General features: G+C 50.8%; 1 protein-coding gene across 1 annotated transcript in view; it reads right to left on the minus strand.

Annotated features, from left to right (window-relative positions):
• TSPAN18 (tetraspanin 18) overlaps positions 1-20,309 on the minus strand; it is a 204,336-nt gene that overhangs the window by 58,041 nt on the left and 125,986 nt on the right. Inside the window, exon 3 of the mRNA XM_058446506.1 lies at positions 13,828-13,977. The gene's annotated coding sequence lies outside the window, so the exon portion shown is untranslated. The remainder of the gene's footprint in view (positions 1-13,827; positions 13,978-20,309) is intronic.

Here is a 20,309-nt window from a genome sequence, read left to right on the forward strand (position 1 = left end):
CCCCCTAAGACACAGAGGTAGGGCCATTCCCATGCTGCGGGTGCTGGGTGCAAGGCGGGGACAGGTGAAGCCACCCAGCTGGCCTGGAGAGGCAGAGCCGGAACAAACCCAGCTATGCCAGCCTGGGAGGGCCCAGATCATATAAGCCCCTTGAGGGGCCAATCTTGATGTCCGTAGGTCCAGCAATGCCAGCTCCCTTCGCCGATAACAGCTCCCTCTGGGCTCTGCCCCATGCTCTGCTCAGAGGGCTGTGAGGACCAGTGCCTCTGTATCCAGGCAACGGGCACATCCTAAGTCCTCTTCAAGTCACATGCCTACAAGTCAGGACAGCACTCCCCGCAGACCTCCTTGAGGTGGCTCATTTTCAGCTTCCCAGAAGGAAATAAACCCTAAGGAGTCCAGACCCCTCAGCTCCCCTGCGCCTCGGAGGGACTGGGCTTTCGGCCACATCTCCTTAGACTTTCCTCCTTAGACTTAAGCCCTGTAAAATGCATCGCTGGGTACAGTCCCTTCCATGCTGCCTTCTTTGTCCCCAGTCAAGGGGTTTGTCTGCTATGAGTTTGCATATTGTTCTTTCTGCATCCACAAGAATAGGGCCACAGGACCCTGGAGCTGCCATGCAATCTCCGGGGTTGTCACAGAATCCCCAGGGTCCAAAATGTCTGGAACTTCCTAAAGCTGCCGTGGCACTCCTGGGATTATCCAGAACCTCTGGGCTGTCATGGTGTGCCCAGGCCACATAGGTCCCTTGAGTGCTGGAAAAAATTCTGGGCCACCATGAAATTCCCTGAACTAACATGGAACCTCCAGGTTGCCACGAAGTGCTGGGCCACCCCAGGGTCTCTAGGCTATGCAAGGCCCCTGTGCTGCCAAGGGACCACTAGAATATCTTAGAATGGAAATTTTTGGCTGAGTCCTCCAACAACCCACAACCACATACTGTCACCTCTAGCCCCTTATCCAAGCATTTCTCCCATCTTCTTCCCGACTTCAGCTGAAACATTCCTATCTCCAGGAAGCCCTCCCTGGTGTCTCTCTAGGCCTGGCTAGGTGCCACAGCCCTAGGTATCCTGGGCTCCATGACGGTTCCCTGGGTCTGCCCTGTCAGAACACTCAGCATGCAGTCCTGCCACTGCCCGGTCATGGATCTATCTCCTCTGAAGCACAGGCACGCTGTGCCTAGGCTGGGCAGGTGGCACTTAATGAATATTACTTAATATTAACTATAGTATTACTTAACTGTGTGCCATTAACTTACTAACTTGATGGCTGTGTGACCTTGGGCAAGTTGCTTCACCTCTCTGTGCCTCAGTTCTCTTTTGTAGAATAAGGATACTAAGAGTCTAGATCTCATAAGGCTGCTGTGAAGCTTCAATAACTTATGTAAAGCATTAAAGCAGAGCCTGGCATATAGTAAGCACAATATAGATAGCTGCTATCATTAAATAACATGTGAACTGTATTCATTAGGCTTTCATAGGGTCTAGACTTGCAGCAAGGATGGAGAGGGGATTCTCCCATAATGCTCAGTGCTCTGATGATAGCGTACACTAGCACAGTACTTAGCATGTGCCGGGCACTGCACTTGATGTTTTACATGCATTCACTCCGTGAATCCTCGTGGCAACCCTATGAGGTTGGTGCACGCTATGGACTGAATTATGCCTCCATCCACCCAAATTCATATGTTGATACCCTAACCCCCAGCGTGACTTCATTGGAGACAGGACCTTTAGGGAGGTAACTGAAGTTCAGTCAGATCATAAGACTGGGGTCTTAATCTGATAGGATTGGTATCTTTATAAGAAGAGGAAGAGACTGGGCACAGTGCCTGTAATCCTAGCACTTTGGGAGGTCGAGGCAGGTGGATCACCTGAGGTCAGGAGTTCGAGACCAGCCTGGACAACATGGCGAAACCCTGTCTCTACTAAAAATACAAAAAAAAAAAAAAAATTAGCCAGGCCTGGTGGTGGTGGGTGCCTGTAATCCCAGGCACTCGGGAGGCTGAGGCAGGAGAATCGCTTGAACCCAGGAGGCAGAGGTTGCAGTGAGCCGAGATTGTGTCACTGCACTCCAGCCTGGGTGACACAGCGAGTCTCTGTCTCAAAAAAAAAAGAGGAAGAGAAACTACAGAGCTCCCTCTCTTGCTTGGTCTCTGTGCATGGAGAAAAGATTGCATGAGGGCATAGTGAGTGGCTTTTAACCGCTACTCTGAACCTGCCTCCAAGTCCAAGGGCATGGGCTGGGCATCCCTGAGGCAGGTGTGCAGGCATGAGCAGCATCTATAGCAAGCAATACACATTGGGAAGAATGGATGAAGGAACGGGGCACATTTTGGCCAAGACTTTCAAGCTGCCTCTGGGACCCGCCTGCCAGGCCCAGCATCCTGAAGGCTGGTGGTATGAAGAGGGACTGGCTATGTCCTGCTGGTTGTGGCAGAATCAGAACTGCTCCACCATGGAACAGGTTCCCAGGTAAGGTGGTAAGCTCCCTGTCTTTGGAGGTAATCAAGCACTACTGCTGGACTATCACTTACTGGTGATGTGTGGGGAAGAATAAATAGTATTGTGGACTGAATGTTTGTGTCCCCCCAAATTCATATATTGAAATCCTCACCCCCAATGTGATGGTATTTGGAGGTGGGAAGTAATTAGGTCATGAGGATGTATTTGAAATCAGAGAGACGTGGGGTTTAAATCCAGCCATCCTCTGTGTGACCCAGGGTAAGTGCCTCAACCTCTCTGAGCTACAATTTCCTGAGCTGTAAAATGAAGGCTTGAATACACCTAGTGGAATCATTTTACCTCCCACCTCCAAATACCATCACACTGGGGGTGAGGCCATTCTTGGCCTTCACCAAGAACCCTACCATGCTAGCATTCTGATCTTAGACTTCCAGCCTCTAACATCTTGAGAAATAAATATTGTTGTTTAATCCACCTAGTCTATGGTATTTTGTTATAGTAGCCCAAACTGCAAATGACAGACAGCAAGAGTAAATACTCTAGACAGTTCCCTCCAGTCTCAAGCAGCTGTGAAATATTAAAGAGCTGGCAGTTAAGAGTCCCTGGAAACTCTTCCCTACCAGCTCTGCCCATTAATTCTTGCTTATCTTTCAAGTCCCAACCCAGACATCACCTCCTCTAGGAAGTCCTCCTTGCTTCCTTCCTCCTCTCCAGTCTCTATGCCACTCCACTCTCAGGTTGGTGATCTGTGAGTCTAGTCAGCAAAACCAGAAACGATGAGTAGAAGTTATTAACATAAGACAGAGTGAACCCCAATACAAAGATGAGTAGTCCCCCAGCAGAGTGTAGTGTAGTGACATCTTTAACAGCTGAAATGTGGTGCAGCTGTTAAACAATGTATTTGAAATCAGAGAGACGTGGGGTTTAAATCCAGCCATCCTCTGTGTGACCCAGGGTAAGTGCCTCAACCTCTCTGAGCTACAATTTCCTGAGCTGTAAAATGATTCCATCTCAAAGGATGAAACCAAAGATCAAATGACACCAGCAGCCCTGGCACGCTACGTGATCAGGATCTGAGAATTTCCTGTAGTCTCTGGCAAGTAGTGAGCTGCTGACACTAGGTGTATTCAAGCAGATGTCAGAGGGGTCTCAGTGTGGAGATTGGTCCCTAGGATTTCTTTCTTGCACTGAAGTAAAAATCGTACTCAGGGGCCTCAATGAGCTCTTCCAACTCTTAAAAAAACCCACACTTCTGCCTTGGCCTTAGCTGGCTGTGGGGAGACAGGCATGTCATTGAGCAGACACCGCTCCACCCACCTCCACACATGATGTATGAGTACATTTACATGAAATGTCCAGAAAAGGCAAATCTATAGATACACAGAGTAGACTGGTGGTGGCCCGGGGCTGGGGTGGGAACAGGGGCTGATGGCGAATGGATGCCACATTTCTTTGGGGGATGATGGAAATATTCTAAAATTAGATTGTAGTGATGGCAGCAAAACTTTGTAAATTTACTACAGACTATTGAATAATATCTTTAAAACAGGCAAATGTTAGGGTGTGTAAATGATACCTCTATAAAACTGTTTAAAAAATAAAATAGGAATAAGGGCAAAACAGGATTGCAGAAAGGTAGGGGGCAAGGCCCATGCCCTGTGGGAAGTGTGGCACTGCGGGCTGAGGCCTGAGGTCACAAGATCAGAAGTCACTGCCAGTTTCAGGGACCACCTCTCCACCTGAGCTGTTATACTGGTGCTTTCTTGTTATTTCCTGTGGGAGTTGAGGCGATGCTGCCTGCCCACCCACGCTGACCTCATTAAAACCCTGACACAAAGCCTGATAATGTGAGGAGGGTGGGCCTGGGAGGGGACTGTGTGAGGGAAGGAGGCCTCCAGGGAGATTGAGCCTCCTAGAAGCCTTTGAACACTGGGCCTGTGTGACAGCTCAGGGCATCCTATGGTCTGAGGCTTCTAAGTTAGGCTAAAAGCCATGGACGGGGCCTGGCTGTGTCTCTAAGGCACTGTGGTTCCATCAAAGGGAGGTAGGGGCAGCACCAATCACATCCTGGCATCAGCTACGTGCCAGGGAGAAGCTGACATTTACCCTGCTGATACTATTGGACGTGGGACATGTACATTTGCTGAGAAGACTGTCTGGGCCCAGCTTCTATGCACTGTGGAGAGATCTGACTTGTTCCTGGTTGTACAGTTAACTGGTTTTAACCTCTCCACGAGCGAGAAGCGGGTATTTACCAAACCCATTTTAGACTAAAGGAAACCAGAGCTCCAGAAGGTAAGTCACTTGTCTGAGGTCACACAGCAAGAGGCAGGGATAGGATTTCAACCCAAGGCCTTTGCACAGCAGGGGAATGACTTTTTTCAAAGCAGTCTGAACACTCTCTTGGTTGGTAGTGAGCTCCCCATCGCTACAGGTATGTAAGCAGAAGCTGAATGAGCACCTCTGAAGGAGTCAAAACCGATCACCTTAAAATCCCTCCCGGCCCAGTCTGCGAGGCCACACATCCTTGCTGATCGCTTTCTTCGAGAGTTAAATCTATACTAAGAGTAAAGCAGAAAAAAGGGCCTGAGCCCTCCAAAGGGGACGCTTAGTGGGCACAACCTGGCTGGCACCCCCTCAGCCAGAACCACAGCTCCTCCAAGTGCTCACCACAAATCAGCAGTGATTGCAGGCTGGGGCTAATGTGATCCTTAAGTACACACAGACCAGGGCCAGCATCATCTGGCTCCAAGCAACTGCTCTTTTTTTTTTAAGGAATCATAATTTTATTTTTATTTTCTTGATTTTTAAATTCTCTTGTACCAGTGCTATCAGTCTTGTTAAGCCAGTCCTTCACCATTGCTCATATTTCTCCTATATTATACCATGTGCTTTCCTTACTATTTTTTTTCCTTTTTAAGTTTTTTTTTTTTTTTTTTATACTTTAAGTTTTAGGCACCAGCAGTGGGTGCATTGGAAGCAGGAGCTGCCAAACTCAAAGCATACAGAGTCCCCATCTGGCCCTCCAGCCAGCGGCCTGTTTCAGACCTGCCTCACTTTCTGCCCTGGGGTGGGCGCTCCACCTTCCCCCTCTCCAGTTCTGCCCGCCCCAAGGACTCGGGGCCCTGGTTGTGGTTTGCAAGTTTTCTCCTCCCGGCCAGTGGCTGGACTCACTGTAGGATGAGCTCATTGGAAGCTCCTTTCCAAGCAAGAGCCCTGATCCTGGGAGAGGCGAGTCCCCATTCCCTAAGCTGTGCCCGCCTGGCCCTAGGAAAGCAGCAAGGAAGGCTGGGGTCTCTGAGGAAGGGGCTGGGCTGGAGCTTCCTCTGCTTCCTCCTCTCCATGGGGCTCCCCACGCCAGTACTGAGGTGGGGAGGCCAGGTGAGCTCCACACCCACACCCACAGCCCAGCTCCCACCTCGGGCCTGACAGGATCCTCTCCTGGTCTCCTCCCAGCTCCACACTCAGCCCTTGCATGTCCTGGTGGCTCCATTCCAGGCCCAGCACCGAGATATGCAGATGGTATTTTGCTTTTCTCTACCCCCAAAAAGATAAAGGGGAGCAGGCAAAGATGAATTATAGTGCCTGGCAGCAACTGAAGGCTTCCAAGGCACTCAGACAGAGAGTGACGGCAGATGGCCACCTGGGTTCCAGCCTCTGACTGCGTCCCCTGAGGGAAGGATCTAGTAACAGGGCAGGGCTCCTGCATGACCAGGGTATCCACGCTGCACCCGGCCTCCTTTTTCTCCATCTCCCCACAGGCCCAGCCCTGCCCTCAGAAGCCAGCCTGTCGCCAGCTGGAGGCCTTGCAATGACTAAAACTGAGTCTGTTCACCCTCAACCATTATCCCACCTCCCTGCCATCTTCTCAGGGCATCACCTGTCCTCCTCCTCTGCATAAACCCTTTCATGGCTCCCCAGTGCTCCTGGGGAAAAGCCCTAACTCAGCACAAGAGGCATATCTCATATCCCTCCCCGTCCCCTACTTCCTCTGCTCACTCCACCCAGTGGCACCACTTGTAGCTCCTCGAATGCTTCTGCTCTGTCACGCCCCAGGGACTTTGCATGTGCCGATCCCTCTGTGGGAATCTACTCTCTCTCAGCTCACACACAGACTCCTTTGTCCCCCTTTAAAACATTCATAAACGAGCCGGGCGTGGTGGCTCGTGCCTGTAATCCCAGCACTTTGGGAGGCTGAGGAGGGTGGATCACCTGAGGTCAGGAGTTTGACACCACTCTGGTCAACATGGTGAAACCCCGTCTCTACTAAAAATACACAAATTAGCTGGGTGTGGTGGTGCACACCTGTAGTCCCAGCTACTCAGGAGACTCAGGCAGGAGAATTACTTGAACTGGAGAGGTGGAGGTTGCAGTGAGCCGAGATCAGGCCACTCCACTCCAGCCTGGGTGACAGAGAGAGACTCTGTCTCAAAAAAAAAAAAAAAAAAAAGATTCATAAACCAAGCCTTCTCCAGTACCTCCCCTTTCCCCAGTGTGCATCACCTGGTCTATGGGCTGATGCATCACAGTGTTAGACAGACCGCTGCCTGCTGTTGCCCTCAGGGGCCCTCAAACTTGAGCTTCCATCAGAATCTCCTGGAAGGCTTGTCAAAACCCAGGTTGCTGGGCCTCAGCACTCCCAAGTTTCTGATTCAGTGGGTCTGGGGTGGAGGTCTGAAAATCTGCATATCCAAGTTCCCAGGAGATGCTGGTGATGCTGGTCTGAGGACCATGTTTGAGAACCGCTATTTAAACCCTGAGCAACTTGAGGTTGGTCTTTTATTATTTTTTACTTCCAGTCTCTGAAAGAATCTGCTTTAAGGTTGGTGCTCAATCAATACTTGAATGAAAGGTATTGATGCATTTGTTACAGCCAATGAGAGTGACAGGATTATGTCTCGAGACTTTTTTTCCCCAATTTGTTCACTCTGCAGTGGGCACTCTTTTCTCTTCTTTCCCAAGATGGTGGCCAAGTCTTTGGGTCCTATGCCTTGGGGGCGGCTGGTTTCCCAGGCCAGTCAGAAAAGTGGCTGAGTCTAGGAAGACAGCTTAGGCTGAAGCCTATGAAGGTGGCTGCGGTGTGAGCCTGCAGAGGAGAGCAGCAGAGGCAGCAGGCTTGAGGGGAGGGGTAGAGAGCATTTCTGGAGATCAGTCAGATTGGTGGGATCCAAAAGCTATAAGCTCAGGTGCCCTGTTCCCAGAACAGCTCTCCAAGAGGTGATCAGACTTTGATGGGGTGATCCTGAGATGCCAGGGAATGGTTGGGAGACTGAACACCGAAGCTCATAGCTCGGAGTTGCAACCAAAGACCACAGCTGTGCCCTGGCTAGCACAGAAATAGCTGCTGCCCACCTGGCCTCATTAGACCCTGAGATTGGCAAAGAAGCCTGTATGTGGGGCCCCTGTGTGGGCTCAAGTCCAGCAGCCTTTCCCAAATGTTTTGGATCACATAAGGCCACCAAGACTCCTACGTGATCCTAGGTGGCAAGAAATCCACTCCTCAACATAATTGGGATTGAATGTCTTTCAGATGCGCGGAGGGAGCTGAAGGCAGATTAAATCAGATTTAGAGAAGTAAAGGCAGATGGCACACCTTGTATCTGCTGCAAGTCCATTTAGCACCAATGATGTGCTGGGCCCCATGCCAGTCCTGGTGGAACCTAATGCCAATTGTGTTCACTTGGACCTGGGCCTCTGCCCGAGTATGGCAGCAGAGGGCACAGCTGGGAGTGCAGACTGTCAGAAGGTGAGCAGGAACAATCGATTGTGCTGCCGGGGTCACAGAAGTTGGAGCTGGACTGAGCCCTGGGGCACCGTGACAGAAGAGGGGTCCCCGGCAGGTGGCCATCCACATTGTTTGTGAGCCTGGCACTCTAAGACTGGCCTGAATGTGGTTCGGCTCAGGCCACTCCCATCCCCAGGACTCCGAGACCCCATAGAGTGCTAGAGACCCCTGTGACTCAGAGCAAACAGTGCCGGGGAAGCCAGGCTGCCTAAGGAGCCCGACTGCTCCTACTCCTGCTCCACTGAGACCCCTTGGCACCAGCCTCAGGACTTTTAGCCTGGATGACAACTGGCTGCAACAGCCACCAGGCTACTGTCCCCTCCTGACTGCATACCTGTCCCCTGTCCTTAAGGAGAGAAAAAAAAAAGAAGAAAAGTTCTAGTCTTGAAGAGCCCCACAGTCACAGAGAATGTTGCTAGGAAAAGGGACTGATGGGGTTGGCAGGTGGAGGGAAGAGGAATTTGCTTTTTAATTTAAATCCCTCCAGACCATTTGAATTTTTAAGAAGCCTATATTGCTTGTGTAATAATAACTTTTCAAAGTAATTTTTTTGTCTTACGAATGCAAAGTAGTCTGGAAAAACCCGTGTGGGAGCAAGAAGATGCAACAAATAGCTTAAGGGTGTTCATTAAATACAACATCATCATCCTCTCTTGAGCATTTACCACGTGCCCAGAGCTCTGCAACATGTTTTAACACTCATTATTTAATTTAAAGCTCATCACAGCCCTATGATGCCATTAGTGCTACCACTTTCTAGATGAGAGTCGAGAATTTGAGAGAGACTCAATAACATGCCCAAGGTCACCCAGCCTCAGAGCTGGCATTTGCAAGCTCTGTCCTTAAATCAGGGTACACACCAGGCTGCCTCCCTGAAATCAAACTGAGAAACTTGATCAGCTCAAAAGCCATTTGTTTTGAGTCCATTCCATTACTTGAAAATTCCTTATATTCCACGGGAGCCAAAATGAAATTGTCACGGAAAAACAAGCCAAGAGATTGGTATCTCCAACCACCCCAGCTGAGGCTGGAACAACATGGATTCTAGTAAATCCACTGTGGTCCTTCCACCCATCCATCCATTCACCAACCCCTGGCTGATGCCCCACGTGGCAGGCTCTGCTGGCTGCCAGAGACCAGAGAGGGTGAGACACCCACCAGGAGACCGCAAGGCAAACACAGGCGCAGACTGGACCCCCAGCACCTTCCATGTACAGGCTTGGTGTCCTCCAGAAAAAATCAAAACCCTTTGCAGTTCAGGATCCAAACAAGCATCAAAGGGGGATGAAAATGAAACAGGACCTTGCCATTGGCACCCAGGCTAAGCCCATCTTCCCCCTGAAACACTTAGTTTTCCTGATGCTGAACTGGGACCTGGCAATCCACCCCGTAAGGTCCATGTGCAACACTGGACCAGTCCATTTTAGTGGATTCTCTGGCATTTCACCCAGGCCTTAGGCCCAAGATGGCAAGGGAGGGTTGAACAAAGCTTCGGGTGCCATGGGAAGCTGGGGCGGGATTTTCCCCCAAGGCCTCAGCCTGAAGACCTGAGCTGCTGAGAGCAGGGACCCTGAGCGTCCTATCCAATAGGACCCCACGTGCCTCTCAGAGGCCCAGGCACACAGCAAGTGCTCAGTGAAGTGCTGGTGAATGAACGAATAAATGTGATTCTGGGTAAGGCAGCCCCAGCCCCACCAACTATTTGAGATGGGAGGGGTGTGGCACCCCACCCCATCACCAAGTTGTTTTTTTTTGTTTGTTTTTTTTTTTTGAGACGGAGTCTCACTCACTCACCCAGGCTGGAGTGCGGTGGTGCGGTCTTGGCTCACTGCAACCTCCGCCTTCCAGGTTCAAGCAGTTCTCCCACCTCAGCCTTCCAAGTAGCTGGGACTACAGGGGAATACCACCACACCCAGCTAATTTTTGTATTTTTAGTAGAGACAGGGTTTCACTATGTTGGCCAGTCTGCTCTCGAACTCCTGACCTTGAGATCCGCCTGCCTCAGCCTCCCAAAATGCTGGGATTACAGGCGTGAGCCACCGTGCCCGGCCCCCATCACCAAGTTTTTTGGGACATGGACCAATAGGCGCCTATACACTGAAGACTCCCACAGAGTTATATTAATATGATTGAAATATAAATAATAACAACACCAGCAGCATCAGTACTACACTGAATGCTGATCCCTGGCAGGTGCTCTGTTAAGCACTTTCTGTCATTCAAGTATTTCCTTTCATCTTCACGCAGTCTTATGAGAAGTGTACTATTATTATCCCTAACTTACATATAAGAATACTGAGGCTGTACTGCTAGCAGAGCTCAGATCCGAACCCAGGTCTGACATGGAATACAATGTTTCAAACTGGAAGGAGCTTGACAAACTATAGGCCAGGAGGCTAAGGACATCAGTAGTGCAGCAGGGACCCAAGTCCCCCAACTTCCAGCCCAGGGTCTGCCACCAGGGCAGCTGCTTGCAATGCTCTAAGTGAAAATGAGCCCTAAGCTCTGTGAAGTATCTCAGGAATGAGAGGATTAAGAACTCGTGGTCTTTGTGCAGCACCATCTCTTTGAAAGGGCCCTCCAAAACTCCCTTTCCCAGGGAAGAAGAGGACAAAAGGAAAAGGCAGGCGCTACTAAATTCCCCGCCCAAGCTGTAGTTGAAAGCAGCCTTGAAGACAAGATGGCCCCAGGCCCAGCACGGCCAAGCCTGGAGGCCTGCGGGAAAGAAGGCTAACCGAGTTCATCTGGCTTCCTGCCTGGCACAGTCTTTCAAGCCTCAGGGTCCCACTGCCAGGCCTTTGCTCTCACTGTGTCTTCCTCCCGAATGTCCTTTCTAGCGTCCGAACCTGTCCCATATCTAGGCACAGCTCACAGGCCTTGCATCCCCTGATTTTACACCACCACTGTGCAGCAGTAACATCTCCTTCTGCCTCTGAACCCCCAAGCCTTCCTTTATATCTCAGCTCTAGACCCTCCCATTCTTTACCTTGGATGTGTTGACTTTAATCGTCTCCCTTAAAAATCTGGCCTCTGAGGTGCCTGTTGAGTGCATCTGAATGAATGAAGAACGCCTGCCAAGTGGAGCTTGTATGATTCATTTTATTAACAGGTGCACGCTCCAGGAGCAGGTCTGCATACAGACCTCTAACAGCTGCCCTTCCTCCTCCTCAGGACCATGACGAGTGGCACCTTACACCCTAAGTCCTAAAGGCTGAGAACCGAGTCATTCTGCTATTTCTGCTGCATCAGGCACAGGCGGGGCCTTTACAAAATGGTGTGGAAAGTAACTGACTGACATATCTACCAAGCCAGCCCAGTTATGGTTTAGCACTGTCTGAGACATCAGGCGAGGGGTTGGGGGCAAGACACCCAGAGGAGGGTCCTGCCCTCAGGAGATCTCCCAGAGGAGAGGGCAGGGAACCCTGAGGACAGGGACCTTTGGGCTTTGCTCACCCTCAATCCCCAGCATCTAAAACAGCTCCTGGCACATGGTAGGCACTCAACAGCCATTGGCTGAATAAATGAATTAACACTCATTGACCCAGAGGTGCTGAGCTCACCATATAAGGCAGGGTGGTGCTGAGCGCTGAGCCAGCTGCATGGTGAGTCAGAGCTTCGGAGCCCACAGGCGAGACACAGAGCGAGAGAGACTGGGGGAGGGCCAGGAGGTTTGTGGTTGACCAAAACGAAGCAAAGGGCAGATCTGACAAAGTGCCTGGCCACAGCTGCCCGGGAGGCAGCATCGCAAGCTGTGGTTTTCAGTAGTTTTTCTGCAGAGGAATATTTGCTCAAATGAAATCACACATCGCACCCTTAACGTAGGACAGAGCTGCCGCGGTGAAGGGCAGCAGGGCTGCCAGGCTGGCCTGGCCACGTGTACCCTCGTGACCCCAGAGACGGAGCTTCCACTCAACCAGTGTCCGTCCCCCTCTGCTCCCCTGTCCCTCTAAGGGGCTTCAGAAAAGCAAGGCTGCGGTTGGTCTTCTGGGAAGGGGCCCATTTAGGGCAAAAAAACCCTAAAGAGGCTCAAGAAACTCCCCCCAGCCATGAAGGAGTGGAGGTGGGGGGAAGAAGGAACAGGCCTTCCGGGCGAGTGGAGGTCTACTCAAGGCAGCCAGGCGCTGGGGTGGCTGAAATAGTGGGGCGGCCATCAGAGAGTGCAGGGACCCTTTATGAGAAAGACCTTCTGGAACAATCTTTTTGGAACTTGAAGTACCACTTGCAGATCCATCAGAAGCATGGGGGCTGTGTGTGTGTGTGTGTGTGTGTGTGTGTGTGTGTGTGTGTGTGTGAAAGTTGGGCTTTCAGATACTAGATTCACTAAAAATGAGGCACTTAGAGGCCAACCCTGGTACCATAAATCACAGGAAGGATCCCAACTGGGACACATGAGACCACCTCGGTGCTTCATCGCCCCCGACTCCCACCATGACACCAGTAGGGACAATCTGCTGCTTTGTCTGCCCAGCATTCCTTTCTCCTTTTTCTAAAAACAATGCTTGGATTTTCCCTTGCAAGTCCATCCCCTCTCATGCATTCAGGCTGACTTCCCCAACCCACGACACCTACCGACCTCACCACACCACCCCCAACCACCGACCCCCCCGCCCAGCACCGACCACCCCTGCCCCACCCCCCAGCACCAACCGCCCCTACCCCAGCACCGACCAGTCCCCACAGCACCGACCACCCTCCTCAGCACCGCCTGAACCCCCCCAACCCCCGCACCGACCGCCCTGACCCAGTCTGGCCAATCAGCATATCTTATCCTCCAGGTTTCAGTGATTGGGCAGAGGTGTCATGTGACCCAAGACCATCCAATAAGCCTTGACTTTGGGATTTTTGTTGGACTGCCTGGGAAAAAGAAGTTCTCCTTCCATTGGATTTGAAATGAGCAAGACGTCAGTCTGGAGCTGCAGGTGACTGCCCTGCGGCCACATGGAGAGTGGCTGCCGAGGACTGAAGCTCACAGGAGGGAGGTAGAGGACACAGATGTGGTGAGACACGGTGCTAACAGCATCATTTGAGCCCTGGATTCAGCCCCGCCTGCCTTGAAACCAATAAATAGGCCCCAAATCGCCAATATATTAGAAACCAATTTTAAAAAGCTAATAAATGGCCTGTCTTGCTTAATCCAGCTTGAGTGTTGGCTCCCAAACGATGCAGCATCTGACCTCAGTTCAGCCTTTGCCCTCTCACCACCCACTGCAGCCAACCTTTACTTCTGACCCACCACTGGTTCTTGCTTACCTGGGCAACAGCTCCACCCTTCCCCAGTTGAGCTTGAGGGGCATAGGCCAGCAACCTGGTGGGCTAGCCTGCACCTCAGCCTTCTCAGCTGTCTGGCCCCTCCGAGGGTTACCTTCTTGGCTAATCTAGTGAGACCCCAGCAACCTTGGCTCAGATCCACTCACTATCTGCACCCCTTACTATCCTGCCCACGGACCTTTGGTGTGATGGGAGAGACAGACACTAATGCATGAAAGAGGATGACAGGTGCCCTGCTGGTGGTTACCCGTAGCAACAACAACAGCAACAACAATAGTAGCAGAAATCCCCTTGCTGAACGAGCCTAACCTCTGTTATCTGGAGAGCCAGCGTTGAGACGTCTGCAAAAGGATTATGCTCGCGTCTCCAGAAATCAAATTCAAGGGGTTCCAGTTGCTTTGATGGTAGCGTCAGAAGCTCAGCTCACCTGAAGCTTGAGGCTGTCCAGGAGGCGCTCACCTGTGAGAGGGAAGCAGAAGCAGCCGTGATTACCTGCCTGAGCTGAGGTCTCTTCTTTCTGTTTGAAAGGCTCTCCTGGCCCTGCAGGAGGCGAAGTGATAAAACCAAGACTGCAGAAGCCTGCAGGTGAGCATCAGGACTGGGGACTCAACATCTAGATCCGACTGAAGTAGCCTGGAAATAATTCTGAGACACAAAGCTATGCGTGTGCCCGTGTTTGCGTGTGCTGAGTCAAAATACATAAGCGTCATAACCCCTTCATCTAGCACAGGGCCCCTTGCAGAAGGGAGAGGAGGCTCAGCAAATGTTTCGTGATTTGCTTTGATGTAAAACATAATTTGTATGTCTGAGTGCAAGGCAACTCCATGAGCCCAAGCAGATTGGAGAGAAGTTTTTTCCTCGTGTGAAAATGCATTCCTGGGATGCTCCATGCTGCCAGACCAATGGCCTCTTTTCACCAATAAGGAGACTGATACCCAGAGAGGGGCACTAACTTGCTCAAAGTCACACAGCAAGTTGGTGGCAGAGCAAGGCCTAAACTCTGGGTCTCTCCCGACTCTTGCTGAGGCCTCTCTCCAGGGCCATACCCTCTTCTGTAGCTGTCAGACTGGAGCAGCCCCAGGAGCATAGCAGGAGCCTATTGCATGCTGTGGTGGCGGACGGGGGAGGATGCTCACCACCTCTACCCAGTCTTGGGCCTCAGCAGACAATGCTTCCTGGTTCTGCTCAAGCCCAGACAAAGAACAGGAGGTCGCCCACAGTGGCCAAGAGCACGGGCTTTGGAGGCAGGTGGACCTTGGCCACAAGCTGGAGCAACCTCCTTCCAGAAGAGGCAAGTCAGGTGTCCTCTCAGAGCTTCAGACTCTTCATTTGTAAAATGGTAATAATAATAGCATCTTTTCACGAGGATTGCCGGGAATTAAAATGACTTTCATAAGTCTGTGAAGCCCACAGAGGAGCATTTGGCATCTAGAAATTGCTCAATAAATGTTAAGGAGGTGACGCAGAGGATGGTGCATGTGCATGTCAGGGGACCTGGAACACCAGACTTGGGGTTGCCTTGTGTTCCTGGCAAGCCTTTAGATAAACAGCAGCTCTAAATTCTGCCAGACATTCGTCCCCTCTGCACCCACCTTCTCCCCCTTCTCTGCATCTCAGAGACCTGCGTGAGCCCCCAGACCAGCAAGCCTACCCTCTTTCTAGGCTGGGAACCTCCCATCTGCCTAAGGATCTCCTTACCCCCCCTCCCCATCCCCGTCACCAAGCACAGCCCACATTTCACCAGCCAGCAAAATGCAAATGTCATTAGCGCTCTGCAAGCTGGTGAGCACGAATGTCACACCAGACGGTGTGAACTGGGGAGCGGGGGGAGGGTGCATTCCCCAGGAGGGGTGGCATTGCCAGCATTTCCCAAAAGGGCATGATAAAGAAATAAATAAACGGCTGCAGGAAAGAGGTGACAACAGAGATTGTTTCAATAGCAGCATACACAGCCATGCCATCCTTGCGGGCTCACCAGGGTCGCCCATGGTTCCTGCTTCAGCCAACCCTGTCCCAGTCCCCACTCTCAGCCTCTCCTCCCCAGCATCTCCCACTCCTCTCTGTACCTCACCATCACACACTTGACAAAGAAGCTCATCTGGGGACTCCCTTGGCCTCCATCTATCTCCCCCAACTTCCATGTTCCCTCAAACTGGCTGAGAGAACCAGATCACCCACCTAACTAACGGATCCATGGAGGAGGGAGTCTTCACTCTGAGAAGGAGGTGACAGCTGTGGACCCACAGGCAGGAGTCCTGGGTTCCAGTCCCAACACCACACTAACTTGCTGTGAACACTCAGGCACACCCTCATCTGCGTGGGGCCTCAGTTTCTCCATCTGTGAAAGGGGATCACGGACCCTCCGTCAGTCTCTGCCATCTCTCAGGCCAGCTTTGAAGCCTGTGCTTCTAATAACTCCCAGGGAGAGGAGCTTCTCTTCCTCTAATTCTCCTGATAACACCCGCCAGCATGGGAAGGCTTCCTGGAGGCGGCAGACATGGGTGTGTGGAGATGGTAGCAGGGTGCTGTGGACAATGGGCCCAGGGTGAGCACAGGCCTGGAGATACCCAGATGTGGGAGTGGGGGGCAGGCATTTGAGACCACAGGCCAAGGCTGCCTGTGGGAGCTGAGTAGAAATGAGATAGAAAGGTCCCATGGTTTACGTGTGTCCACCCATTTCATTCTAACAGTGCTATCATCCCTGTTCTATTGATGAGAAACTGAAGATTGGAGAAGCTAGGTAACTTTCAGACACACGGCTGTGAAATAGACTGGATTTGAACCCCTATTTGCTTTACGAGCAGAAGCTCTAGATCACTGTGGGATGCTGCCACCTAGACTGTTTAAAATAGAGTGTGAACTGGAGACATTCAGGAGGGTGTGGGTCACCCATGTGTGCACATGACTGTTGGCAGCATGTGGGGATGGGCATGCATCTGTGTGTGTCGGGGGAGGGATTCAGTGTGTGAACATGTGTCATTGTAAATGCACATGTGTGTCAACCTCAGATAAAGCTCCTTTCCCAAGTCCAGGCCCAGAAGCGCCAGTTGGGGAGGATACGGCTGAGTGGTAGATGGGGCTGGGAGTGGACAGCCACAAGGCCCTGGTCATCCCACAGCAGCTCAGGAAGCCCAGCTCTGAGGGCCGTGAGCCAGGCCTGGCCCATGTCACCTGTCTTCTGATCCCACGCTCCTCGAGGCCAGATCCCTCTCAAGGAGGCCTGGCCTGGCGTTTTCCTTGGCTCTGTCTCCTTCACTCTCTAGCTACCTGCTCCAACCAGGGGAATATATCCTGTAGATCAAGTCTGCTGTAAACGCAAGGCTGCTGCCAGCAGGTAGGGAAGCCAGTGAGCACTGGCATCCACGGGGGAGGTGGGGAGAGCACAGCTGTGGCACAGCCCAACTTGCATTCCACGCCTGGCTCCACTGCTAGGCACTGGCTCTGTGGCTGACGCAGGCAACCCACCTCTCTGAGCCTTGGGGAAACCTCACAGAGCAGCTGAGATGCCTGTCGTAGGTCAAGTTCATGCAAACTGTAAAGTGCAGTGACCACCAACAGAGTGGTAGTTCTAATCCCAGTGATCAAGATAACCCAGGAAACAGCAGAGAGTTCCCCAGGGAGCCTTGACTGAGAATCCAGCAGATTCCTTTACCTAAGTCCTCTTTCCCCACCTCTGGGCCTCAGTTTCCTCATCTACAAAATCTTCAGGCTCAAAAACAGAGTGTTGTGCAGCCCCTGGATATCTCGTTTTCTTCACCATTATCCACGATGAACATCATAGCTGGAATTAATTTGCCAGAAACCAGAAGGCCATTCACGCAGCAGTAAACCAAGTAAATGGCACCCAGGACAGGTAAGTTTTATGGAAGAAGAGATGAAAACAGTTTTGTTTGAGTCACTGATCAAGAAGAAATGTGACAATTCTAGGAAGACAGAGGGAAGCGTATAGGGAGGGAGGGAGGGAGGGAGGGAGGGAGGAAGAGCTGTTGAAAGTAGGTAGAACTTGGACAAGTATTTCCCAAAATTTGCATGGGGCTGGTCTTGAATTCAACAGAGAAGACAGGAAGTTCTGTTTCCTGGGGACCACGAGGAACACGAACATTCACTCATTTGGAAAGCATTAATTGAACACTTGCTATATACCTGGGATTCCAGGGGCACCAAGGATGAGAGATTACACCTTCAAAGGTGCTGTTCACTGTTATGGGCAACAGAAGACGATGCCTGTGGCTCTGTAGTTCCCGGTGGCTAAGGAGGGGTTCATCATATCATTATGAATTCAGAGGAGTGACAGGCCCCAGGGAAGGCTTCCTGGAGGAAGGGGAAGATTGGAATGTATGAAGATGAGGAAGGCACTATAGGCAGAGAGACCAGGGCAAACAAAGGCACAGGGTACCCACATGTGGCCGTGTATTCAAGACCATGAGCAAGACCATAAGCCAAGCCCGCCGGTTGAGGCAGAGTGAGAAGTGAGACAGAAACGGAAGGCAAGGGGTGGATAGTTAAGGTCCTTGAATGCCAGACCAAGGATGATGAAATTTATCCTCAGGCAATGGGGAGCCACTGAAGATCATAGGGCAGAAGTGTGCTTCTGGGAGATTTAAAAGCAGCAAGAAGGCCAGGCACGGTGGCTCACGCCTGTAATCCCAGCACTTTAGGAGGCTGAGGTGGGTAGATCATGAGGTCAGGAGACAAAGACCATCCTGGCTAACATGGTGAAACCCCATCTCTACTAAAAATACAAAAAATTAGCCAGGCGTGGTGGTGCGCACCTGGTAGTCCCAGCTACTTGGAAGGCTGCGGCAGAAGAATCACTTGAACCCGGGAGATGGAGGTTGCAGTGAGCCGAGATCGCACCACTGCACTCCAGCCTAGGTGACAGAATGAGACTCTGTCTCAACAACAACAACAACAAATTAAAATAAATAAATAAAAGCAGCAAGAAGCCCAGGCAATGGAAACAGAAAACGAGAGGATGGAAGGAGGATGGGCAGGGCCTGGTGGGGGGTGGGGTGGATGGGGATAAGGGGATGTCCGGGGAAGGTGGGTGGGTGGTGTGGGGGGATACTGAGTCTGACAGGCTGAGGGTAGGAAGACAGATGTGGGAGGGAAAATGTTGGCTGATTTAGAGACTGTGAGGGTTAATTTGAGGTGTCAGCTTGACCCATACAGACTTGTTGTGTTTGCATCCCAGCTCTGCCACTGTCACCAACTGTGTGGCCTCAGGCAAGTCATTTAACCTCTCTGGGCCTCAGTTCCCTCCCCTATAAAGTCAGAAAAAAAAAAAATAAAGCCATTTCAGGAATGTGAGATTCAACTACCTTATATATCAGAACCACTCTGAATATAGTAAGTGATTGTCAAATGCTTGCTTTTTAAAATTTATTACTTTTACTAACTAGTGATACCTTTCCCCTATTACAAATAAAGACGCTGAAGCTCAAGGTCAAGTAGCAGGCTAGAGTTGGCTGTGCTGGGCCTCAAATCACAGGAGAAGCAAGTTATGAGCAAATAAACCTGAGATGACTCAGAAAAGAGTCTTGATTTTAAAATATTGTTAAAGAAAAAGGGTATTTTATGACTTTTGCACAGTGTGTTTATTAAACCCAAGCTATAAATGTGAACTAATAAGTAAAATGAGTTAAGTTAATGAAAAAAAAAAACCTTCAGGATGAATCCATATTATCTAATGGCAGTCCATAAACATAAACATAAAATTTTAAAATACAACAATGAATTGCAATGCCCAGCAGTTCAAGGAACCTGCAATTTCTCTGTCTGAAAAATAAAAGCTATTGATTTTAGCTGGGTTCTCATTGCTCATGAGTGAGTCTTTGGGAAGTCATAAAAGAAGGAATTATTTCCAATGTTTACTCACTAAGGATCATATGTATTGAATTTAAATTGTCTCCGATTCCTAATTAGTACAAACCAAATTAGAATCTGAGTACAGCAGCCTTGGAGGCCTCCGAGCTCAGTTTTTCTTTGTTTTATAGACCAGGAAGCAGAGAGACAGAGAAGGGGAGTGACTTGTTCAAGGTCACACAGCAAGGGCACTCTCTCCAGGTGAGAAACAGGGCTCCTGCACACAGGTCAGCATCCTGCTTTGGTCCCCACAGTGTCCAGGATCAGGTTATTAAATCCAGTCCTAATGGGTGTGCTGTGCTGGTACTGGGGCCTCAGCCCAAGTAGTTCCTACAATAAGTAAGAACTTTCTCCCAGCTGCTGGGGGAAGGAATCTGCCCAAGAAAGGACTCTCAAAGCCAAACACAGTCTAAGAGGGTGCAGGAGGGGACTGGTGGCAAAGTTTGCAGTGAGTTCTAAGACATGACAGCACATTGCCACGTATGGAGCACTTGAGCCCCGTGACAACCCAGCTTGGCCTGGCAGCCCTGCCAGACAGGAGACACCTGGGCCTCATGTTCTGTTCTGAGAGGGGCTGCAGGGTGGCACAGCCCCAGTCCTAGGTCAGTTCCTCCCGGTGTTCCAGGTGAGGCGGGGGAACAAAGTGCTCATTGTATGGTGGGGGAGGGAGAGGTCGCTCCAGAAAACAGAAAACGAGGCTCTGTCAAACACACCCACATCACACACACACACACACTCACCCCCACCCCCTGCCCCAATGAGCAGAGACCAAGGAGCTCTGCATGTGGCACAGGCGTGTGTGTATGTGTACAAAAGTTCAGCCTCAGGCTGCACACGATTATCAAGCAGATGTTTAATTACTGCCTGAGTGTAATTAATCAACACGATTAATACACAACCCATACCACATAATTACTTTGCAATTA

The sequence above is a fragment of the Hylobates moloch genome, unplaced genomic scaffold, assembly GCF_009828535.3.
Source record: "Hylobates moloch isolate HMO894 unplaced genomic scaffold, HMol_V3 SCAFFOLD_11, whole genome shotgun sequence".
In the NCBI taxonomy this organism is placed as follows: Eukaryota; Metazoa; Chordata; class Mammalia; order Primates; family Hylobatidae; genus Hylobates; species Hylobates moloch.